This window comes from Mauremys mutica, chromosome 8 (assembly GCF_020497125.1).
Source record: "Mauremys mutica isolate MM-2020 ecotype Southern chromosome 8, ASM2049712v1, whole genome shotgun sequence".
In the NCBI taxonomy this organism is placed as follows: Eukaryota; Metazoa; Chordata; order Testudines; family Geoemydidae; genus Mauremys; species Mauremys mutica.
Genome location: NC_059079.1, coordinates 48,908,603 through 48,931,165, shown reverse-complemented (window position 1 = coordinate 48,931,165; position 22,563 = coordinate 48,908,603). Strand labels below are relative to the sequence as shown.

Here is a 22,563-nt window from a genome sequence, read left to right as displayed (position 1 = left end):
AAACCAAATATTTTTGGTCAGTTGTGATTGACCCAAACCAAAAATTGGGGGGATATTTGGATCAGGAAAATTTTCGATATTTTGACTTTTCATCTCAACTTGGAGACAGGAAAATATTTTGAAATCTCAGGTTTTTTTGCAGGACTGAAAAATGTTTCCTGGCCAGCTCTAATTTATTTTACTCCAAAAAGTTTAAAAATCTAGTAAAATATGTAAGTTCATTAAACCCTCTCAATTCACCAACATTCTATATGAGGTAGCACCCAGATCTGAAGAGGACTACTTGCACAATACTGGAAGCAACCTGGATAGAAATTGGCTGAGGAAGGAGGTACAGATGGAACTGTATAAAAACAGCCAACATATTATATATAATTAAGAGCCTGTGTAAATCACGATTTCATGTACTGCACAGAAATTGTAAAATTAGCTCAACACTGCAACTTTTTCAAGGCGTAAGCAAGCATCCTTGCTTCCATCTCCCTGATGAGGCCACAGGGGCTCATGGGGTGGCTAGCAGAGTAGTTCCAGAAGGAAGATGGGCATGGGACAGGCCAGACTTATCCCAGGAGTAGGGTGTGCATGGGCCAATCCTATCCTGGTGTGCTCCATGCTCAGCTCCAGTCCAGGCCCCCACTGCTGCTTTCTGTCCAGCTGGCAGGAAGAAGGGGGTGGTGCTGACAATGCAGTGACTAGGAACCCCAGCCCACCCCACAGGCCCAGGGGCAGACACCAGAGAGCTGGATGGCAAGGAGCTGAGACCAGGATCCACCCCCACTGCTGTAGCCAGCAAAATAGCCAGACCTGCTGCTATCTGAAACAGGAGCAGGTGTGTGAGGGGGGCCTTGCCCTACTGGGGGATGGATACTGGGCTCAGCTCCTTGATAGCTGGTGGGCCTGCTGTGAGGAAGGGCAAACTGGGCTTCTGAATCACCAGGTTCTCAGCACCATCCTCTCTTCCCATCAGCTGGACGGGAAGCAGCAACGGTGGCTTGGGCTGGAGCTAAGCATGGAGTGAGTCGGGCCCAAATTCCTGTCCTGGGACAGACCGGTCAGAGCCACATGGTTCATCTGCACACTGAGTTGCCTCTCGCTGCTCATCCAGGTGGTGTTTGTCACCCTGGACATTGGTATCTCACACCCTAGCCCATCCTCCTTCCTTCCTTCCTGGGACAAGACTGGCCACCACCTCCCCACCCACTCCAGGATGGGACCAGACTCCTAACTGCCCAAGAGCAGCTGTGGCCTTCCTGCTGTTGGGAAAACTGAAGCAGTTTGGAGGGAGGGGGACTCAGCAGTCATGCATACCCTGTGAAATACAAACATTTACCTATAAGGCTGCCATGAATTTAAAAATAAAAATCAGCAATTTTCTGAGGGCCTTATCTATAATTAGTGATCCAGATCCTCAGTCCTGTTAAGTCTGCTTTGTGCCAAAAATAGTCATACAACATGTTTAAACAAAAATAATTGTATGTGTTTCAAAATACAGCATGTCACTAGAGTGTATATGTAAAACAATGTGAATCCTTGTGATATGTTATCCAAATTATTTCCAGAACAGGATACATGGTTGGTTGTCTTATGATAACATATTCTGATATTATCATTACTGGCAACAATTCTCCTATCAGCTTCCTCTTACTGAATGCATCCACACATTCACCCACATGATCCTCAATGCTAAAATGAGGTCACGCATGACTGGAGGAAAGGAAGGCAGTGACATTACAATTATGAGTAATGCTATAAAGGATGAACCCTGAGCTCAACCCAAATAGTAAGGCCGGAAGCTGGCAGGTGCTTAAGTAGCAGAAAAGCTGCAGTAGCTACTGCACTCGACAAGCCTTCATGACCCTCTACACAACCCCTATCTCCCCTCACCCCCCGCCCCCGAATGGTGTGCACCCTTTTTGTGGCCTCAATCCCTGCCTCTTTGGTACAGAGGTCATCAGTTCTGCTACAAGGACACCTTCTATGATGTATTCCTAAATTAGCATTAACTCTATTATCCCAATTAAACAATGGTCAGAACTGTTTTAGAGTCCTGAGTTTTAGAGTAAGAATACACATCTGACACTGTTATACCAATGAGAATATTATTAAAATAGGGACTATCAGTGGAATATTGGGTAGTTATTTCAGCTCTTATGTTCCCTTCACGCAAAAATGAAACAGTCAAAAAGCACCACAGCTTTTGAATTACAGAGCTTCCCACCTCCATTAGGAGAATTTGTCTACCACCATCACACTGCGAGAACCCATAGAAATGCAGACAGCAGAAGCTAGTGATTCCACAATAAATCATTACCTCAGCCCCAAAGATAAACATTAAGTGCACAGAAGGTCTGTGATATGTCATAACATATACCAAATAACTTAATGGTCAACCTTGAAAGTACATGAAATATGTGCACTACAAATTATGTTTGAACCAGAATATTCTCTGCATTTTGTTTGGTATGAAAAACAACAATTAACCATCCTGTAATGATTATTACTTCGGCATCATCAATCCAGCTGGGATTTCTGACACACATTATAGCTGTTTATAGTACAGATTTGAAAAACTACACATCAATACTTGAATAATATATGAGCAAACATACCTGAATGTTTCCAAGCAGAGCAGATGGTGAAAAAGTGCTTAAACAAAACATAGAGAATGTTGCATTAATTTTGTGCAGGAGTATGTACTGTAATGGATTTTATTTCCTGTTTTTTTTTTCCAAGAGGTAAAAATGAGATTGAATGCATTCACAGCAAACATGCTCACTTATAGTTTAGCAAGTCTGTTGTTTAGCACCTGTATATTTAATGTCCTGCACTGTATCTAGATTAAAATAATCTGCATCTGCCTACCAGGAACAGTCCTCTTACTATTCCCATTTTTTCTTCCAGTAATGATTGTTTAATTAAATGTGCTTGTACTTTTCACATTTAAAAAAAGAGGCAATTTCAATCATTTATATACTTTACAAATAAGAATGTTTTGACGTTGTTGAATTAATGTCACCAAATCCTTTATGAATTCTTTTCTCTCATCTTTTTATTGTTTTTGTACATTTAGAAAATAAGTTTATAAATGGTGGATAATACATATTGTAAATGATAATGAGTTATGGATAATATTTAATAAATAGCTGCTCTCTAACAACTTTGTATTAAGAACAAATGAAAGTTTAATTATATGCTTGTCTAATGTTCTCTATTTCATTTACATTTTTAACTGAAATATCTCACTACTTTATTAATTGTTTGAGAAAAAAAGGAAATAATTGTGTGTGCAGTTTCTATTAATTATTAATTTCTCTTTTCCTTTCCAATCATTTCATGTGTATTGTGCACCTACAATAATGCACTCAAAAGTCACCCTGCCAATTTTCACTAATTCTTGTGATAATGTGGAGAATGCAGACAGGGGGAAAAGTATACATTCTATTTCATCATGAAAATGAGGTTTTAAAATGTAACAATTTAAATATGGATTTGTTACTATATGAACATATATGGGCTGGAGTCGCCAGTGTATAATTTCATTCTCATGGTGAAAGGAGTAGGAGGAAGTATGTGAGGGCAGGTTTGGAGGTAATGCACAGTAGAGGCAAGGCCATAGAAGGGAAAGCTTCATTACACCTGATCCCATACTGACATAAAACCCATTATGGCCTGATTAGGGGTAGTGGATGTTGGAGCAGAACAAGAAGGAACCTAACATCCATTGGGGCCAAACAACCAGGGAACAGAGAGTCAGAGCTAGTTCCTAACAGCAACCACTGCCCACTACATCCTAGCACAGCCTGGGTGTAATGGAGAATGTGGACAATACATGTTCATAGGAGCATGGAGACAAGGTAGGTGAGACAACATCTTGTATTGGACCAACTTTTGTTGATGGAAAGTACAAGTTTTCAAGTTACACAGAGTTCTTCAGATCTGGGTAGGAAGCAAAGCACAGATAGATTTAGGAAATTGTCAAAAATGCCTGATCCTCCTGCTATGCACCTTTAGGTCATTATTTAACAAGACATCTAAGCATCTGCTTAACCTTAGGCATCTGAATAGCCCCATTAACTTTAAAAGTTTGTGGAGCAGGGATTGTTTGGGTAACAACAAACAGCTTCAAAAGGAAGAAGTCAGCCAGAATTTGGGTACAGGTTTGCCTGGTAATCAACTAATCCATATTTTCCTCTTTGTGGTTTGAAATATTTGAGACACAGAGACAAATCCTGTTGGCCATCTTCAGACAAGTAATCCAACAGTCATCAACAGGGCTACTTGTGTTGTTAAGACCAGCTGGATTTGTCCCACAATGTTTTTATCCACAATATTTGAAAACACATTAAGCCACACAGGGATATGCATAGGGTGTTTGTGCAATCCTGAGGTGACTACAGACATACTGATGCAAATTATTACTATTATTGTCTGGCTAACTCATTTTTTTCTGAAAATAAGTTCTAATTTCGGGAGTGTTGAAGAGATATGCAAAGTGTTCTTCCACTATGAAAAACAGTTCACCATTGACAAGACAAGGGTAAAGTTTTAAATACCATTTGTTTTGAACATATTTAATGTAATATGATTTTTAATGATTGTTTATTTTATTTGAGGTTACACAAACTATTTGAACCCCTACTTCTTTCTCCCACCACCCATCATGTCCTCTGGTGCACCATCAGCAAGTCTGTGGCCCAAAGAGCCATTTTCTATTTATAAAACTAAATTAGGGATCCCATTTAGTTTTAACAATAGGAAGAGACACTGAAGTAGCCTGAAAGCCACATTGAGCTACCCAAACAATAGTCTGGGTTGGGGTAGAAGATACAATTTAAAACTGACTTCCCTGCTGTTCTTCCCTCTACCCTATTGCCCCCATCTGTTTTCCTCTTTTGCCTTATCCCCCCTTCTTTCACAGTGAAGTTTAACTGAAAAGCAGCCCGGCCACTGATGTTGGGGTTCAAGGAGGAAGTGGTGGTTTCTCTTTGAAGTCCCATAGCTAGTGCTCCTTCTGCAATGATACTCCAAAAGGAAACTGCAGCTTCCCCCTGTAGCTCAACACTGATGCTGAGCAGTCTCCAAGGCATTCTCTACACCAGGGATTTGCCCTGATAGCAGCCATTAGGAGTCAGCAATCAGCATAACTGCACTGAAGCAAGCAGAGCTGCTATTTGCTATAGTGGGCCTTATCCATTGGGTAGTTACATGATTTTTCTGTTCTGGCTCTGATCCTGAAACTCATTACTCAGAAGGTAGAACTTCCACTGGCTTGAGTAGGAGTTTTTAAGTATAGGATTGCAGGATCAACTCCCCATTCTTATCAGGAAGAGTGGGAAATTGAGAGATTTTGCTGTATGGTGTCAGGGGCTTCAAGACAGAAACAGAAGACAAGAGAAAGATGTACAAGACTGGGGGTTAAAATGTGGCACAAACAAAATTAGCACATAATAGGCTTGAGATTGAATTATAATTGCTACAATATAGTGAGAACTTTTTCAATGGAAGTCCACAACCAACACACATACCATGATCAACAGTATAAGTATCATCAAAGGACTAGATAATTCTTAGACCTTCATTTTAAACTATTAAATTTACACAAGAAAGAATCAGTAACGGCTCTAACTGCATTCAAATACATTCATAATGTTTTACCTGAAATATAGAATGATTACAATTTGAATGGTGATTACTGAACTAACATGTAATATAATAATACTAATTTGTCTATAATTCCTTAATTAAAAATATATTCCATTGACAGCCTGTGTTATGAATTTGGTGTTGAACAGGCCTTGCAACAATTTTACAAATTAATCTTTTTCAAGTCCATCATATGGGGTGGAAACCTGCACGTTTAAATAAATGAATCATTACAAATTCATGTGTGACCAATAATAACTGGGTCTCACAATTAATTAATTGTAAAAACAAACACTCAAAGCAATATCTGGCTATATAATATGCAATTAAACACAAGCGTCTAACACATATTAAAACGCTTCCAAGTTCTGAAAATTCTCATATGTATATAACTTATGCATCATTAAAGATAGGAATCCCAGAGGCAAGGGAACGCCTGGCAGAATATTATCAGACCTTAATCCTAATTTATGAGGAAAGTGTTTGAAAATAGCTAAGCATGAAATTTGCATTAATTTACAGACATTATTTTGCTGTCAACAGATAAAACTTTAGGAGTATAGTTCTACCATCCTATTCAGACAGAACACCCATTGACTTCAAAATGTTCCTAAAACATTTTTTATGTTGTTTTATGTGCAATTTGCAAAGCAAATAATTTTTATAATAATTAGTACATCACTACTTATACAGACAGTTTTCAGATAAGAGGCAAAATCAAAGGGAGATTTATTTAATTAAGGACTGCATAATTTGGCCAAAGTCAAATATATTGCTACATTTCTGCCTTGGATATAGTGGGACACATAATGAAAGAATAAACTAAAACTGAAAGAAATGCATATATATTCCCAGATATTCTTTAAGATATAAAACTGCAGCTTTACACTTTTACAACATCAGCTCATCAACAAAAATCATAAAAAACACAAATAAGTTCCTCACTCACTAAGATATGATAAATAAATTGGCATACGAAAAGTCTGTAGAGGAAGGGACAGGCACTGGATTGCAATTCGGGAGATTTGGGTTTAATCCATGGCTTTGCCATAGACTTTGTGTGATCTTGGATGGTTGTTTAATCTGTCTATGCCTTATTTCCTTATCTATAAAATGGGGTGATTACCTCCTTACTTCACAGAAGTTCTGTTAACAGAGATTCACTCATATTTGTGAGGCCCCCAAATACTACCATGAAGGTCTTATAGGCAGGTTGTAGAAGATTACTCAGCTATGGTATCCCTGTTCCACTATTCAGATTAAACATCCTCATTGTCAAGGACAATGAAGGTTTGAAAACTCTTTGGGGAAAGGATCAAATCTACCTACACGTTTGTACAATATCTAGTCCAAAGTATCGTCCACATTTTGGAAACACGGCAACAGCTACTGCACCCCAATCCATGTCCATTTTCTATTGCAGAAATAAGGATATTTTTCTCCATGCTCATCATGATGCTATAAATTATATTTGCATACACACACAGAGAGAGCTTTGGGAGAGTCTCATAAAATCTTGTTTCAAAATGTGCCAGCATCAGAGCAAAAAACTCCAGAACACTGAATAATATGCACCCTGCTTCTTTGCTTTACCCAGTCCTAGATATTTTCCACTAGTGGCACTTCCTGAAACCTTCAATTCAATATTGTGACTGATTCAGGGAACATTCTCTCAGGAATCAGATGCCTGCAGCCACTTCAGCTTCTCTCTCTCAAAGGAGCTCTTACTGTCCAAATAAGACTAACGGCAAGATTGATGGGATTGAAACTATCAAATGAATGTTTTCCTTCTTTAATCCCAAGCAGACAACTACTGGAATTTCTGGATACCTACGGGTTTAAACTTGCTTAACAAGCCGCATCATGTAATGAATTTTCTTCCTTGTCCATCCAGACATACACAGGCTTATATTCTCTGCTGAATATGTTTGTTGCCATTTTAATTAATGTGGATTTTCAATTAGTATTTCCCTGTTCATTTCAGTATGATCCTTACATAAGCTAATGATTTGCTGATTTGGTTAGAGAAAACATTTTGAGTGAAACTAACCGATGAAAAGGTCTGTAAAAGATTTAAGAATAACTCAGATTAATGTGAACAATACTGATATGGGTGTCAAAGGAACCAAATAAACCAAATAATCAGCTGTGAACAAGTAGGATAAATCCCAATAAGGAAAACACACATAGTTCATTATGACTCAATTATACTCCATGTCTGTCGATATGCTCTGTCTAACACACTTCTACAGGAACTTCCAAATTGTAAGTGTGTTTTGTGTACACTAGTAGACCTCATCCAATGCCTGCTGAAGTCATTGAAAAGCTGACATTAACTTAAACAGCCCTAGATCAGGCTGTAGGTGCATCAGTATAGTCTAATGTCTGTCAGAACAATTAAATAAAATTACTATTATATATATAATTTGCCTGCCTGAATTTTTTAAATTAATTACTTCCTATGACTCCTAGTCAACAGGACACTATTTCTCTGACCTGGAAAAAAAACCCTTCTTAACATTGCTCAAGTTTAGTCATTTGCATTTAAAATGAATAATGCTGAATTTTTCCTCCCACTCCAGGCCTGTTTGCATTTAGGTTTGCATGCAAGTTATATTTAGTTCTGTGAATAATTTCCACATTTTGCATGACAGTGCTAGAAACAAGGAAGCTACATTTGTTATAAAATGAAAAAAATCCTCAGGGAAACGATTTTTGCTAAAGCACTGATTATTGCTTTTAGCGACACCAATATCTTCATCCCCTTCTAGAAACACAGGATCATAAAGAAGCTACAACAGCTACTGTCTATTAAATGATTTCAAACAATTGGACCAAGTGTTATGCACATCATTGCCAATTCCAGTAATTTGATCATGAATCTCATGAGATTTGGTGTTTTTATTAAAACCCGATTGTCCAGAAGCAATAGACTATATTAAAAAAAAAAAAGTTAGATTTTCAAGTGTCTAGCCCCGATAGTTGGAAAGAAAGACCTGAAAATATTTTCTCCCAAATATGGAATTTCCACCTAAAATTATACTTCTTTTGAACTGTAATACAGGCAACATTTAACCATGGTCCATCGCCAAACTTAAATTCTATTATCCTATAACCATTCAGAGAGGGGTAGAAATGGGAACTTTATGTCACTGGAGTGGAGAAATTTTCAACCGCCTCATGGGAACACAGGATTTGCTTTTAATCCTAGAAGGCTTTGAAATACTGGACATTAAAATCACAGATTTATTCATGGAACATCATGGGTCAAATTTTTAGAGGATGATAATATATTACCATATTCCTTACCAAAGCCAAAAACTGCAATCTTGCTACCAAACTGGCCTACCTTTTCCAACAGAGGGTTATGAAAAATACTAATAATAAAACTCAGTTTTCTAGAAACAAAATTCTGTAAAAGATATGCTATATTAAGATTATATGATGGTGTAGGCACACCATAAAAGTTGTGAGGCTAATTTCAGATGACCTGCCTAACTCATGTATGGTTTCACCAGTCAAGAGTAATGCGAGCAGGGCCGGCTCCAGACCCCAGCGTGCCAAGTGCGCGCTTGGGGTGGCGTCCCGCGGGGAGGATGGCAGGCGGCGCCGGTGGACCTCCCGCGGGCATGCCTGTGGACGGTCCGCTGGTCCCGCGGCTCCGGTGGACCTCCCGCAGACATGCCTGCGGAGGGTCTGCTGGTCCCGCGGCTCCAGTGGAGCATCTGCAGGCATGCCTGCGGGAGGTCCACCGGAGCCGCGGGACCAGCGGACCCTCCGCAGGCATGTCTGCAGGAGGTCCACCGGAGCCGCGGGACCAGCGACCGCCAGAGCTCCCCGCGCGGCGTGCTGCCCTGCTTGGGGCGGCGGAAATCCTAGAGCCGCCCCTGAATGCGAGCATCCCAAACAAATATTAATTAAACCTTCATAGCACCCAAACTATCATTCCATATATGTGCAGACAGTTTTCATAGGTCATCTCCATAGTAACTGTCCAGAATGAGAGATATGGACACAATTGGAATTCAAGAGAAAAACTAACATACTCAAAATAACTTTGTTTGCTCTACATTTTATGAACTAGTAGATATCACCTGAATGTAATAGTCAGTCAAGATCAACAATTCAATACTTAAAAATACATGAAGTCTATTAAAAACAAACAAGACACAAGTAAAAGTTCAGTTAGCTGCAAATATGACTTTTTAAATGGGTCTCTGACATTGCTTCTTTTCTGCTTGTTTTAAGTTTTACCTTTGTTATAACTATTTTTTTAATATCAACTCTGGAACAGTGGTTCTCAAACTTTAGCTCAAAGAGCACTTGCTAGCCACAAAGCGCTGGGTCTTCCTTATTCCTCATTAATAGTAGTGCTTAATGTGTATCACTCCCCGCCCTCCCCCCAGATATTTATGAAGCTTGAGGGGGATAGCTGTGGAGAGCAGAGTATCTGCCCACTGGCAGCCATTCCCTATTCATTGGCCTTTCTGCCTGTCTGTTGCACCCAGAGGTGGCCTGTGTCCCTGAAGGAAGGGAGTGGAGCTACCTCTGCAGCTTCAGGTTGTGGGGGGGAATGTGCAACGGAGCCTAGAAGCTGTGCAGAGGCTATTGACCCTCCTCCGCCAGCTGCCCAGCACAGTGTCGGGACAGGCTCGCTGCCAGGCCAGCAGGGAGGAATGGGATAGAGTGGGGAGCAGCAGCAGCAGAGTTGGGGAACAGTTGGGGCAGGAGGGAAGAGGCAGCACCCCCGGCAAAGGCCCCACGGATTCAGAGAGAACCCTGGATTCCCACTGTCACCGCACCCCCATTCCCAGAGAGACTCTCAACCTCACTGACTGTCACTTCACCCAGCCACAAAGTTCCCCATCCCCAATGACTGTCACTTTACCCGCATCCCCAGAGAGGCCCCAAGCCCCACCAAATCTCACTTCACTTCCCAGCCTCCAATCCCAGAGATCCCCAACCTAACTGAATCTCCCTGAACCCCCAGCCCTGTATCTCCAGATTAATCCTCTAAATCCCAGCGATCCCCCAAACTGCAATGAATCTCACCCTACACCCAGACCCTTAACTCTAGAGATTCCAAACCCCAGTGAATCTCACTGAACCACAGTGCCCAGAAAGACCTGCAACCTCACTGAATGTCCCTGTATTCCCAAGCACCCCCTAAAGACCCAACAGCCCACTGAAACTCATTGCAGCCCCAAGCCGCTGTCCCAGAAACCCCCACCCCAACTGCACCATATGTCACTACACCCCCATCCCCAGAGACCCCCCTCACACCCCACTGAATCTCACTGTACCCCAACCCCAGAGAGATCCATGCAAATTTGAGAAGCCCCAATCCTAATTAAATTTCATTGGACCCCAATCCCACTTAATCTCAATGTACCCCTAGCCCTGTACCCCCGCAGAGATCCTCCAAACCTCACAGAATCTCACTGCACTCCCCATAGCCCTATCTCCCAAACTCACAGGATGTATTTTAATATTTGCCTGAGGCCTGTTGCCTCATTTTTTAAAAAAAAACAGCATAAATATAAACAGCTTCTTAAGCTAAAAAGAAGCTTAATTACACAAATGCATTCAAAGAAATTTTGCATTTTGTGTATCAAGTGCATAAACATTTACTTGGACTGTGATTATGACAGACCTCCCATTTTTTTCAGACCACTTCAAGCACTGTTTACAAGGCTTGTTTTTCCATGTAAGCAATTGCTGTAGTGTGTATAGAGTGTCATACAATCTTGAATGGGATGGGAGGTTGGCTATGGGGCATGGTCCATGCTATGAAAGTTCCAAAAGCCCCTGTTTCACATATAATTTCTTAACCACAAGGAGCCCAATCCTGCATTTCTGCACACTTTAACTCTCATTCTTTCAGTGAAAGATCTGGGTGCATACTAGAGGCATTATTGTATCCTCTGGGTGAAATTCTGGCTGTATCGAAGCCTATGACAAAACTACCATTGACTTTAATGGGACCAGAATTTCACACAATGTATCGTTCATTTTAGTTAAACACATTAAGATAGGGGAGGTGATAAACTTTCACTAATAATTAAATAATTTTAAAAAAGTCCATCAAAAATATTTTTCAAAAGAAAATTTGACTTCAGCTAAACAATTTTCTCCCACAAAAGGTGATTGCTTTCCCCAGAACATTTTGAGTTTTCATCAAAAACATTTTAGCAGAAAACTAAGGGTCTTTTCTCCCCCTAGGAAAAGTCAACATTTTCTACAAAAACATTTTTCAGCCGGTTCTCTAATAATCCATCTTGAAGAAATGTGAATGTACGACACGAAAAAATGTAGTCATAAGAAAGCTTATTCCTTATGTAAGATACTAAGGCAAGCTACTATGAATAGTTGAGCTAATTTTCTATTTAAATCATTATATTCCATACAGAAGATGTATAGTCAAATGCAGAATGACTAGACTGACATCAGGAAATCTCTGAATTGCTTGATTTTATAAAATGATACTTCTTAAACTGGAGGATGACAGAAGCCATGACACTGATTGATACAAGGATTTTAATGCTTTTAGGGCTAAGATTTTTCAAAATTCTATGCTCTCCCTGTGTATGTAGGCTTTTATATTGCACTCATCACTGCAAAAGAACTTTTCTTCCTGCAAGTTCATTGAAAATCTGTGCAACATTATCACTTGCCTTGAAGTATTATCAGCAACTATACTATCTGTACAGTTTAAAATTTGTTTGAATTTAATTTTTAAAACACATGGACCGGACTTTGATCTAACTACAATCATTTTGCCTGTTAGAATGAGATAAAATGGCAACTATGAAACACCTTGTATTTACTGAATTTCTTAACATAGCTGAGCCCTTTAATGGAAAAAAATGAATTACTGTATGTATGTTGTTATTAAACAACATATAGAGGTTCTTGTGGCATGATATATTTATCTCTTCATTTTAAAGGATAAGCACAACATTTTTGGACTAGGCAAACTCATTAATCCTGGGACCTTTTATATTCCCATATATATTTTACCCTTCAGAGTGAATAAATATCACCTGTACTGTGTTCTGATGGAGGTGTCAGCATAAACTCTTGGCTCAAACTCAGCATTTTCTGCTATTTGTGTTTCTTTTCAATTAGGTCTTACACTAGAGTTTAAGTACAGCTCTGTTCATTCTGTACCCAAATCTGGAGTACTCCATTAGCTTTGCTAATTTAAACTAAATTTTAGCCTAATTTCTGGAATGACTGAATATTTGAAAAACAAATGGATGCTTTCTGATTGCAATTACTTCTTATATGTGGTAACACTTCAAGATAGGACTGTCAATTAAAAAAAACCTGATTCATTATAGCAGAAAAAAATAGCCATCAATATGTTTGGGGTCGTCCCCCCACCACACACACACACACAAACTATTAGGAAATAGATTCTAACATAAAATAAAAAAGGAGATTCATGCAAAGGGTAACACCATTGTTACAGATCATATTGCTGGAATTTTAAAAAGTGCTCAGCATTGGCCTAATGCTGCTTCCATTGAAATCAATGGAAAAATTCCTATTGACATAGATGGGAGCAAAGTTAGGCCAATACACAACATTTTTTGAAAATCTCTCCTGGGTCCACTAATGGTCTAAATAGTAGAACAGAGTAAAGGACAGATTTTCCAAAGAGCTCAGCATCCAACCCAGTTGGGATTGTTGGATTCGGATTACTGTTGTAAAACTGGGTACTTCATTAAGGTGCCTAAATATGTGGTGGACTATGAAAATCTGGCCCCAGATGTGGGTACTGAGCACTTTTGAAGATCTAGCCCTAAGACTTTGATATCCATTTTGCTATTTTATTCTCTAAGATGAATATCCACATTTGGAAAATATTACATTAATTCCCCATGTACATCAGGTTCCTCTGCTTTACACACACACAATCCTCTCTAAAATCTACAATGGTTGCTTTCTTCACATCATCATATCTAATGTTCAGGCTTCATGAACATTTCTAGATCATGTTTGTTTATTTTAAAGGAATGATTGAAGTTGTGCTAGATATTTACATTCTTTGCTTGGATTGCTTATAAGAGGACTTATAGAATATCAGGGTTGGAAGGGAGCTCAGGAGGTCATCTAGTCCAACCCCCTGCTCAAAGCAGGACCAATCCCCAGACAGTTTTTTGCCCCAGACCCCTAAATGGCCCCCTTAAAGATTGAACTCACAACCCTGGGATTAGCAAGCCAATGCTCAAACCACTGAGCTATCCCTCCCCATCTTCTTTTATCTGAGAATATAGCTGTAATAAAATAATATGTATCATGTTATTAATAATTCTCTTTATTGATTGCTTTGACCTCTTCCTCCTCCTGCAAATTTTATGTATATGTATTCAGGAGTATGCAGACAAAAACATACTAATGTAAAAGGAAACATCATAAATAGAAATTAAAGCTTCAAAAAGTTGCCCTTTCCACACACATATCCAAAGATAGAAATTAGCCATATTGATTAATTTAAATGAAAAAGTCTTTTTAGGGTGGCATGTTCTCCCCCATTCATACTCCAGTCATTTAGTTCCAGATCCTACTGTTTTCTATAAAACTGGCACATAAGAGAAAATGTTAGACTAGCTGCAGAATCAGAGAAGGATAATATACCAAACTGTGTCCTTTTTGAAAGCAAAAACTATAATAAATGTGACACACACAACCACGCTCAAGAGCAACTGAACTTTATTACCTGGCCCTACTCACCTGACACAGATTATGTTACAAAAGGTTAATACCCGTATCACGTTGCAAGGGTCAGCATCCACAGACTCCGGTGGCTATTGTGTGCCGAACCCCAGCAACACAAATCGTATTTAATTAGTCTGGAAGCCAGAAAACCATGTCTGTGTCTAGTAACCTCAGCGAAATCTCTCCTTTGTGTTCATTATAACCAACCCTGTCTCTCCTCCACCATGAGGCTCACTATGCTCTCTTCAAATTCTGCCTAGCGCAGGCTGAAAGACTGTTAATCCCCAAGTTAAAATAATGTGCATTGCGTTCATGTTGCAGCTAACATAGCTATCCCTTGGAATGCTGCAAGACTCCATTCCCCCTCAATCCCCAATGTGTGATGACAATTAAAAAAGAGTTAAGGGAACTGTGTGTGCAAATGCTTCTAAGCATTCCATTCACAGTAAGGTGAGAGAAAAATGTTGGATAGGGGAATGGGAAAATGTTCCCCAATCCTCTGGGTGACTGAGCCTATCCTCTCACACCCACCTACACAAAAATAAAAATTTTCTCATCATCATTTTATTGAGGATCTTGCATGAGGTGGGGATTGTGTTGTTGTTGCTCAGGCTCTTTTGCAGCAATTCTGTGAAATTTTGCCGTCATTCAAAATGGTCACCGTCTCCCATTAAAGAGTGAAGGAAGGCTGTCCTCAGCTAAGGGGACTGCCATTTCCTTCCACCCTTTAATGTGGGACAAATGTTTCTCCTATTAAAGATGGCCACTATCTCCCATTGTTTCCAAAGTGAGTGAAGCCCAACTGTTCTCAGGGAAAATGGCTCTGTGGTTTGGAAATGGGACTGGAAACTTTGAGAGAACAAGAGAATGTTGCTTGGGTGCAGGTAGGAGACTGAGGGGAGGTACCAGGAGACCATGGAATGCAGGAGGGAGTCTGCATGAATGGGGGAATGAGGGGTGTAAGAGAGACTGAAGGTATGCATTAGCAAGGCTGGGTGGGGGGGGGCAAAAAAGAGGGGGAAGGGACAGAGAAATGTAGTAAAAACAGACTGCAAGGAGCACAAATTAATATAGACTTGCAAGTGGGGAGCAGAAAACTGAGATGAAGGGGGCGTGAGAGTCAGGAAATGTAATTGTACTGTGAGTTAGCTAAAAAGAGAATGAGGTAAGAAAACAGAGAGGATGGACAGAATGGCAACTCTTAGTTCAGTGATTAGGAGCAGTCAAACAAATTCTCTTCCAGCAGGCTGCAGAGAGGCCACATTTTTTATGGACGCATTTACCACTGATTTTTTTGAAACTGAAATACTCCAGTGATGTCACCCCTCACCCTTTTATCCACAGTCTCACACTATTCGCTGCTTTTCCTAAAGCCCCATCTGAAGAATCAGTAGATTGCATATGGATATTTGCTTTCATTTAAAAAATAAAGTTTCTAGCCTTCATATTTGCAAAACAAAGCTTGAACTCGTGAAACAAGTGGACCTTAAAGGCTCAGAAACCAGAAGAGAAATAATGTCAACCCCCAAAACTCGTTATTTTTAATCTCATAATTTTAAAGCCAATCTCATGTTTTTCTGAGGTCTGAGTCATGATTTTTGGACATCTGGGGTTGGCAATACTGTTAATCACACATAAATTGGGGGTTGGTGGCTTCCTACTAAAGGCTAAATATCAGAAGGCAAGTGAAAAATAATGCAATTCATTCTTTTCTTTTTTCAGTGTTGTTCAAAGTCTCATATGAATTTGAATAACTGGGGTAGGCAATGTTGGGGTAGAGATATGCAAGACAGGCACATCACAGAGGATCTTTGTCCTAACATCTACCCTGATGTAGGAAAGAGAGGTGGATGAAGCAGTCACCCCAGACAGCATTAGGCCCTTATACTGGTCCTGCAGCAGGATAGAGGTGGATGAGGCCAGCACTTCAGAGGACTATGAGGTGAGGTGAGTGAGGAAGGCACCTTACAGCAGCTTTGCCCCTGCAGCAAGTTAGGTATAGGTGAAGCCAGCACATCATAGACAGAGGGTATATCTGCATAGCCTACATCTTTCAAATTGGGTTGATGGACTCACACTAGTGTTCTAAAATAGCTGCGTAAATAGCTCTTTGAAGTTGCGGCTCAAGCTAGGGCTTGGACCCTGACATCCACCCTCCTTCCTAGCTTCAGAACCTGAGCTCCAGCCTGAACTGCAATTTTTAGTGTGGTAGCATGAATCCAGTGAGGCTGAGTCTATCAACCCTGGCAGGGAGGCTCGCTGCCACAGGCTGCGTAGACATACCCTGTGTGTTCTGTGACCAGCACCATTCCAGCATAGAGGTCATGAAATCATTCGTGCTCTGTTGCAGAGGAAGCTGAGTGATGTACTTGAAAAAGGTCTGTGATTAGCCTTACAGCAGGATAGTTATAAGTGCATTCCACAAAATGACCATGCTTTGACATCAGCTCTGGTCCAGCATTCCAGCAATTCCACAGAGCATTACCCTCTGAGGTAGTGAAATCAAAGCTGTTTTGTTACTGAAACTTGCTTTGGCTTATGACTAGAATGTTCTGGGGAAATGAATTGTTCTCTTCTTCTTAATAAACGGGATTTGTTGTATGTATGAAACTTTTCACACACCTCCATTACATATATGGATTTATAGACAGTATTTGAGTACTGTAGAAACAGTCACATCAACACAAATTCACTTAGGATTCTGAATAATAGTATCACCATATAATCATTTGGATGTCACATTTATTCTCATAGGTGTTCAGCTGTAATTTAACTTTAGCTAGTGACCACTTGAAAAAAGAGCAAGGAGTCCGGTGGCACCTTAAAGACTAACAGATTTATTTGGGCATAAGCTTTTGTGGGTAAAAAACCCACTTCTTCAGATGTATCACGAAAGCTTATGCCCAAATACATCTGAAAAAGTGGGTTTTTTAACCCACAAAAGCTTATGCCCAAATAAATTTGTTAGTCTTTAAGGTGCCACTCCTTGTTGTTTTCGTGGATATAGACTAACACAGCTACCCCTTGATACTTGAAAAAAGAGTGTTATCCTTATTTCTGAAGCTAGCCTGCAGTTAAGATTCCCTCACTGCCTCTAAATCAGCATAGTTATGTGCAAAATTTGTTCTTCTTCTGCACTTTAAAAAAAAAAACCAAAAATATATATAAATAATTTCTTCCGCCCCATATCATTTTATGCACATTTTCAGACATATTGACAGCACATAACTATTTGAGAGAGTCTAATATAAACTAGCAACTTGGCAGTTATGACTTGCATCTGAAAGAAAGGTACAAAGGGGTTCATTAATGAAACAGTTAAAGCTGTACCCCATTGTGACTAGGTAGACATGAGTGACTGAGAATTTTGTTAGCTTTCTCACAGCCTAAACTGCCTATGTTCTTTCTGTATGTGTTGCATTAGTGAATTTCCACTGCTGTTCTAATGTGCTCCTCATATGTCAAAGGCCTGCAAACTGTAATGAGTCATGGATTGCTTGCTTTTATTGCAGGGTGCTCTTCCCTGGCCATCCCTGCGAGAAGATTAGTAATGTGAGTGTTCTTGGCTCATCAGGTATTGGTACACTCCTTGTTTAGTATGTACTTTACTGAATTTTGAAGATAATAACTGAACCAATTACAGTCTTTAAAATTCAGTATTCTTATCCCACAATTCTATTCCTTTTATTATGCTTTTTAGTTCCACATATGAAAACCTTGTGAGCAGAGCCTTTAGCTCTGGCACCCTCTGGTGACAAGTCAGATGAACTTCTGGGGAAAGCATAGGGCAGTCTTTTCCCTACATTTGCAAGGTAATTTCTTGAACCCTTTTAAAAATGTTACTCCTATGGGGAGAGGGGGATTGGGAACCAGAGTCAGATGAGGAGTCCTGGGAATCTCTTCTGCTAACAGTTATCTCTTTATCTTTGCCCCTTTGAGAATGGATAGAATGCCTCTGACCTGCTGCCTATAACTCACAAGACAGTAACCTACAAGGTAAAGGTGGGTTTCACGCCAAATCCAAGAGCTCCCTAGCCCAAGAGGGACTTTATTCCTGAGAGGAGATTCCCTTCTTCTCCCCTCCATGCAGAATTCCTGACTTCCCCTGGGGCTAAGAGAAACAAGACTGAATTGCCCAGTGTGAGGGAAGGAAGGAGGGAGGGGGAAGATGATGAGACCTGTGTTGCAGGAGGGCACACACCCAAAATGGTCTCACTGCCTGCTTTTTGCTATGCCTTTGGTGGAGTTAGTCGCTACCGTTTATGGCTTCCCCATGCCAAGCCACTGCCCCTTGATGTAATCACTTCTCACAGCTGAAGGACTCTCTTCATTTTCCTGCCATTCTTGGAGACATTCACAGCCTGTCAGATTGCCCATTGGTGGAGAACTGCTGGGGAACCAGCTCCTGGGTCAGAGTGAGGTGGCCAATCCAGTAGTAGTGGCAGCTGGAGTGCATAGGGCACAAACCTCTCCTTCTGCACCCTCTGGCTAGGAGGACTGGGCCAGATGCCCAGGGTCTGCAGCAATGTCAGCACCACCTGACCCATCTTGCAAAGCGGGGCTGGGGCAGGCACAGTGGCAATTCTGGGCAGGAGACAAACCGCCTCTTCAGGGTTGGGTTATTTATTTAGAATCCTCTCGCAGCACGTACTGGATTCCACCACCCTGCCTGCAGCACAGAACAAAACTGAGAGGGTCACTGGAAGGTGAGCCCTGAGAGAGAATTTGCCATTTCTTCTACTATCCTGCCCACAGTAATCCAGATGGTAGCCATTTATTCTTTGAAATACCAGTGCAAGCAATACTTCCACAATAGACACACATTTCATGAAGACTCAAGCATAGGCAAAGAGATCTATATTGAACTGATGCTCATCAGTTCCAATGTCGAATTTAAGGAATTTCTTGTGTGAATCTTGAATAGGAAAAGAAAATTACTTAGCTAGTGACCTAGATGCATATTATCTCTTATTGGTTAAAAGTCAGTTATCTAATATAGGATGAAATCACCTGTTGTGGGGAAGCCCATTTTGTCTTTGACGGATCAGGTGGAAATTAAGATGCAGATACCTAAGAGAATTGTCTAATGATTGACATAGAAGTGTGATATTTACTAGTCAAGTTAGAAGTTTACTTTCCATTCTAAATTGGTTTCTAATGACTACAGTTCATCATCATCCCAGGACAAAGTAAGCTTTAGAGATGTCCATGCCTATATCTGTACTACTATTTGCTAATAAAATAAAAATGGAAATGTATATCAAGCAACCTATGCATGATTGACTGAGTTTTGTACCACAAGATGTATTTATGCTTATCCAACCTATCCAGGTTGCTTCCCAGCAGGTTTAAATATAATTCTAATATTCGCTCAGATTCTGACTATTGCCACATTAAACCTGGAGTTAGTGACATGAACTGATCCAAATTGTCTATGTGTAACAAGTCACACACTGATGGAATGCAAATACTCTTACCGAAAATCTAAGATGCCAGAAATACAGTTAGGTATATGACTTAAATGTCCACTTTTTAATCAGCTGGAAGTGATGTAAACTTAGATAATAACCATTCTACCTATGAATTATCAAAAAGTCTGAGGGTACGTGGTGGTTTCATGATCCTCAGTAAGACTAGATGTCTGGAAATTTTATGTCCCTGCCTGGGGACTCTTAAGTGCATCAGTTCAAATTTTAACCCTTTGTCTAGTAAAATGAATTTGTTCTCTTGAAAGCTGAGGACATCAATCATGAACGTCTCAAAAATGGCAAGTAAATATTAAAGCCGCTATTCTCCTCTTTCCCACTTTGCTGATATGTTTCTAAGAGGTGGAAGAAAGTTGCTGAGCAACAGAGCCTTCTCTGGCCAACTTCACAAGCATAACCATACCTATGTACATAACCATAAGCTGAGGATAGATAACTTCCCTTCTGTTTCACCTAGAAGAGAAAAGTTTCCTTGTAAGACTTTATGGAAATTGTCTACTTTTGCTACTTTGCTACCTGTAAATACAAGGTTCCATTCCTATATCAAGGGTGATTCTTCTAGTGGAAGGGGAATAGTGTTTCATATAAGGGGTCTTAAGCATGATACCATCTACAAAGTAGCCTATGCCTCTGACATCATTAGTCATCTTGAGTAAGATGCCATGGAGCTGATCTAGAATAACCATATCCAAAAAAGTAAATTGATTTCAAAGCTAAACTAAGCTAGGCTATGGGGTTTAGTTCGTTAGCAAGCTCCCAAAAACATATCCTACATAGTTGGAGTTGCAAAGCACACAACAGCAAACCAATTCAAACAAATATTCAGAAGGCGCAGAGAAGATATTCGGTGGAAGCATTTTTCCTTTATATAATTTAAATAAGAAAACTAATGTATTAAGCAAAATGTTATTGGAATGGTTATAGAGAAATTTATTTTAGCCCAACTTCCCCAGTTGAGAACTTAATCAGTAGGTTGAATAAGTGGAAACACTAGATCTTCAGGAAGAAATTTTCAATAGTATAAATAGAAATTAGGCAGCCAACTTCCATTGACTTTCAATAAGATTTGAGTGTCTGTACTACCCTTTGTGCCTTTAAGAATCTCCCCTCACCCAGTGTAAGAGCAAGCCATCTCAGATTCTCTTACCTACTTTATTTACCAAAAGAATATGGCTTATTTTAAAAGATATGACCAGGTTTCTAGGATGGAAAGAGTGTGAAAACTGAGAGAGAGGGAGTATAGACCAGAGTCTGCAGGCTTTGTTCCAAGAGTACTATTGGTAAAGTGCTATATTCCCCTCCTCCCTCCGCGCCTTCATATCACCAGTTTTTGAAATATCAAATCATAATTCTTGCATAGTAAAAGTACCATGATTGAGCTTTTCCCATCCATATGGAATTGAAGCCAATTAACATTAACCACAAATTGTTAAATATTGTTCTAACTCAGATTGAAGCATTACTTCCCACTTCTCCAAAACAAAATATATTTTTACTAGGGCTGTCGATTAATTGCAGTTAACTCGTGATTAATGAAAAAAAATTAATTGTGATTAAAAAAATCAGTTGTGATTAATCACAGTTTTAATTGCACTGTTAAACAATAGAAGACCAACTGGAATTTATTAAATATTTTTGGATGTTTTTCTACATTTTCAAATACATTGATTTCAATTACAACACAGAATACAAAGTGTATACTGCTTACTTTATGTTATTTTTATTACAAATATTTACACTGTAAAAATGATAAAAGAAACAGTATTTTTTAATTCTCTTCATACAAGTGTAGTGCAATCTCTTTATCGTGAAAGTGCAATTTACAAACATAGATTTTTTTTTTGTTACATAACTACACTCAAAAACAAAACAATGCAACACTTTAGAGCTGACAAGTCAAAGAATCATAAAATATCAGGGTTGGAAGGGACCTCAGGAGGTCATCTAGTCCAACTCCCTGCTCAAAGCAGGACCAACCCCAACTAAATCATCCCAGCCAGGGCTTTGTCAACTCAGTCCACTCAGTCTTACTTCTCATTCAGACAATCACTAAGACAACCAAGTTTGTTTACATTTACGGGAGATAATGCTGCTCACTTCTTATTTGCAATGTCACCAGAAAGTGAGAACAGGCATTCGCATGGGACTTTGTAGCTGGCATTGCAAGGTATCTATGTGCCAGATATGCTAAACATCTGTGTGCCCCTTCATGCTTCAGCCACCATTCCAGAGGACATGCTTCCATGCTGATGACTCACGTTAAAAAAACAATGCGATAATTAAATTTGTGACTCAACAACTTGGGGGAGAATTGTATGTCTCCGGCTCCATTTTTCTCACATTCTGCCATATATTTCATGTTATAGTAGTCTCAGGTGATGACTCAGCAAACATTCATTTTAAGAAAACTTTCGCTACAGATTTGACAAAACACAAAGAAGGTACCAATGTACCTAAAGATAGCTACAGCACTTGACCCAAAGTTTAAGAATCTAAAGTGCCTTCCAAAATCTAAGAAGGATGAGGTGTGGAGCGTGCTTTCAGAAATCTTAAAAGAGCAACACTCTGATGTGGAAACTACAGAACACGAACCACCAAAAAAGAAAATCAACCTTCTGCTGATGGCATTTGACTAAGATGATGAAAATGAAGACGGGTCGATCTGCACTGCTTTAGATTGTTATCAAGCAGAACCCATCATTAGCATGGA

General features: G+C 39.7%; 1 long non-coding RNA gene across 1 annotated transcript in view; it reads right to left on the bottom strand.

The window, feature by feature from the left end:
- LOC123376287 overlaps positions 1-22,563 on the bottom strand; it is a 117,910-nt gene that overhangs the window by 59,340 nt on the left and 36,007 nt on the right. The window lies entirely within an intron of this gene.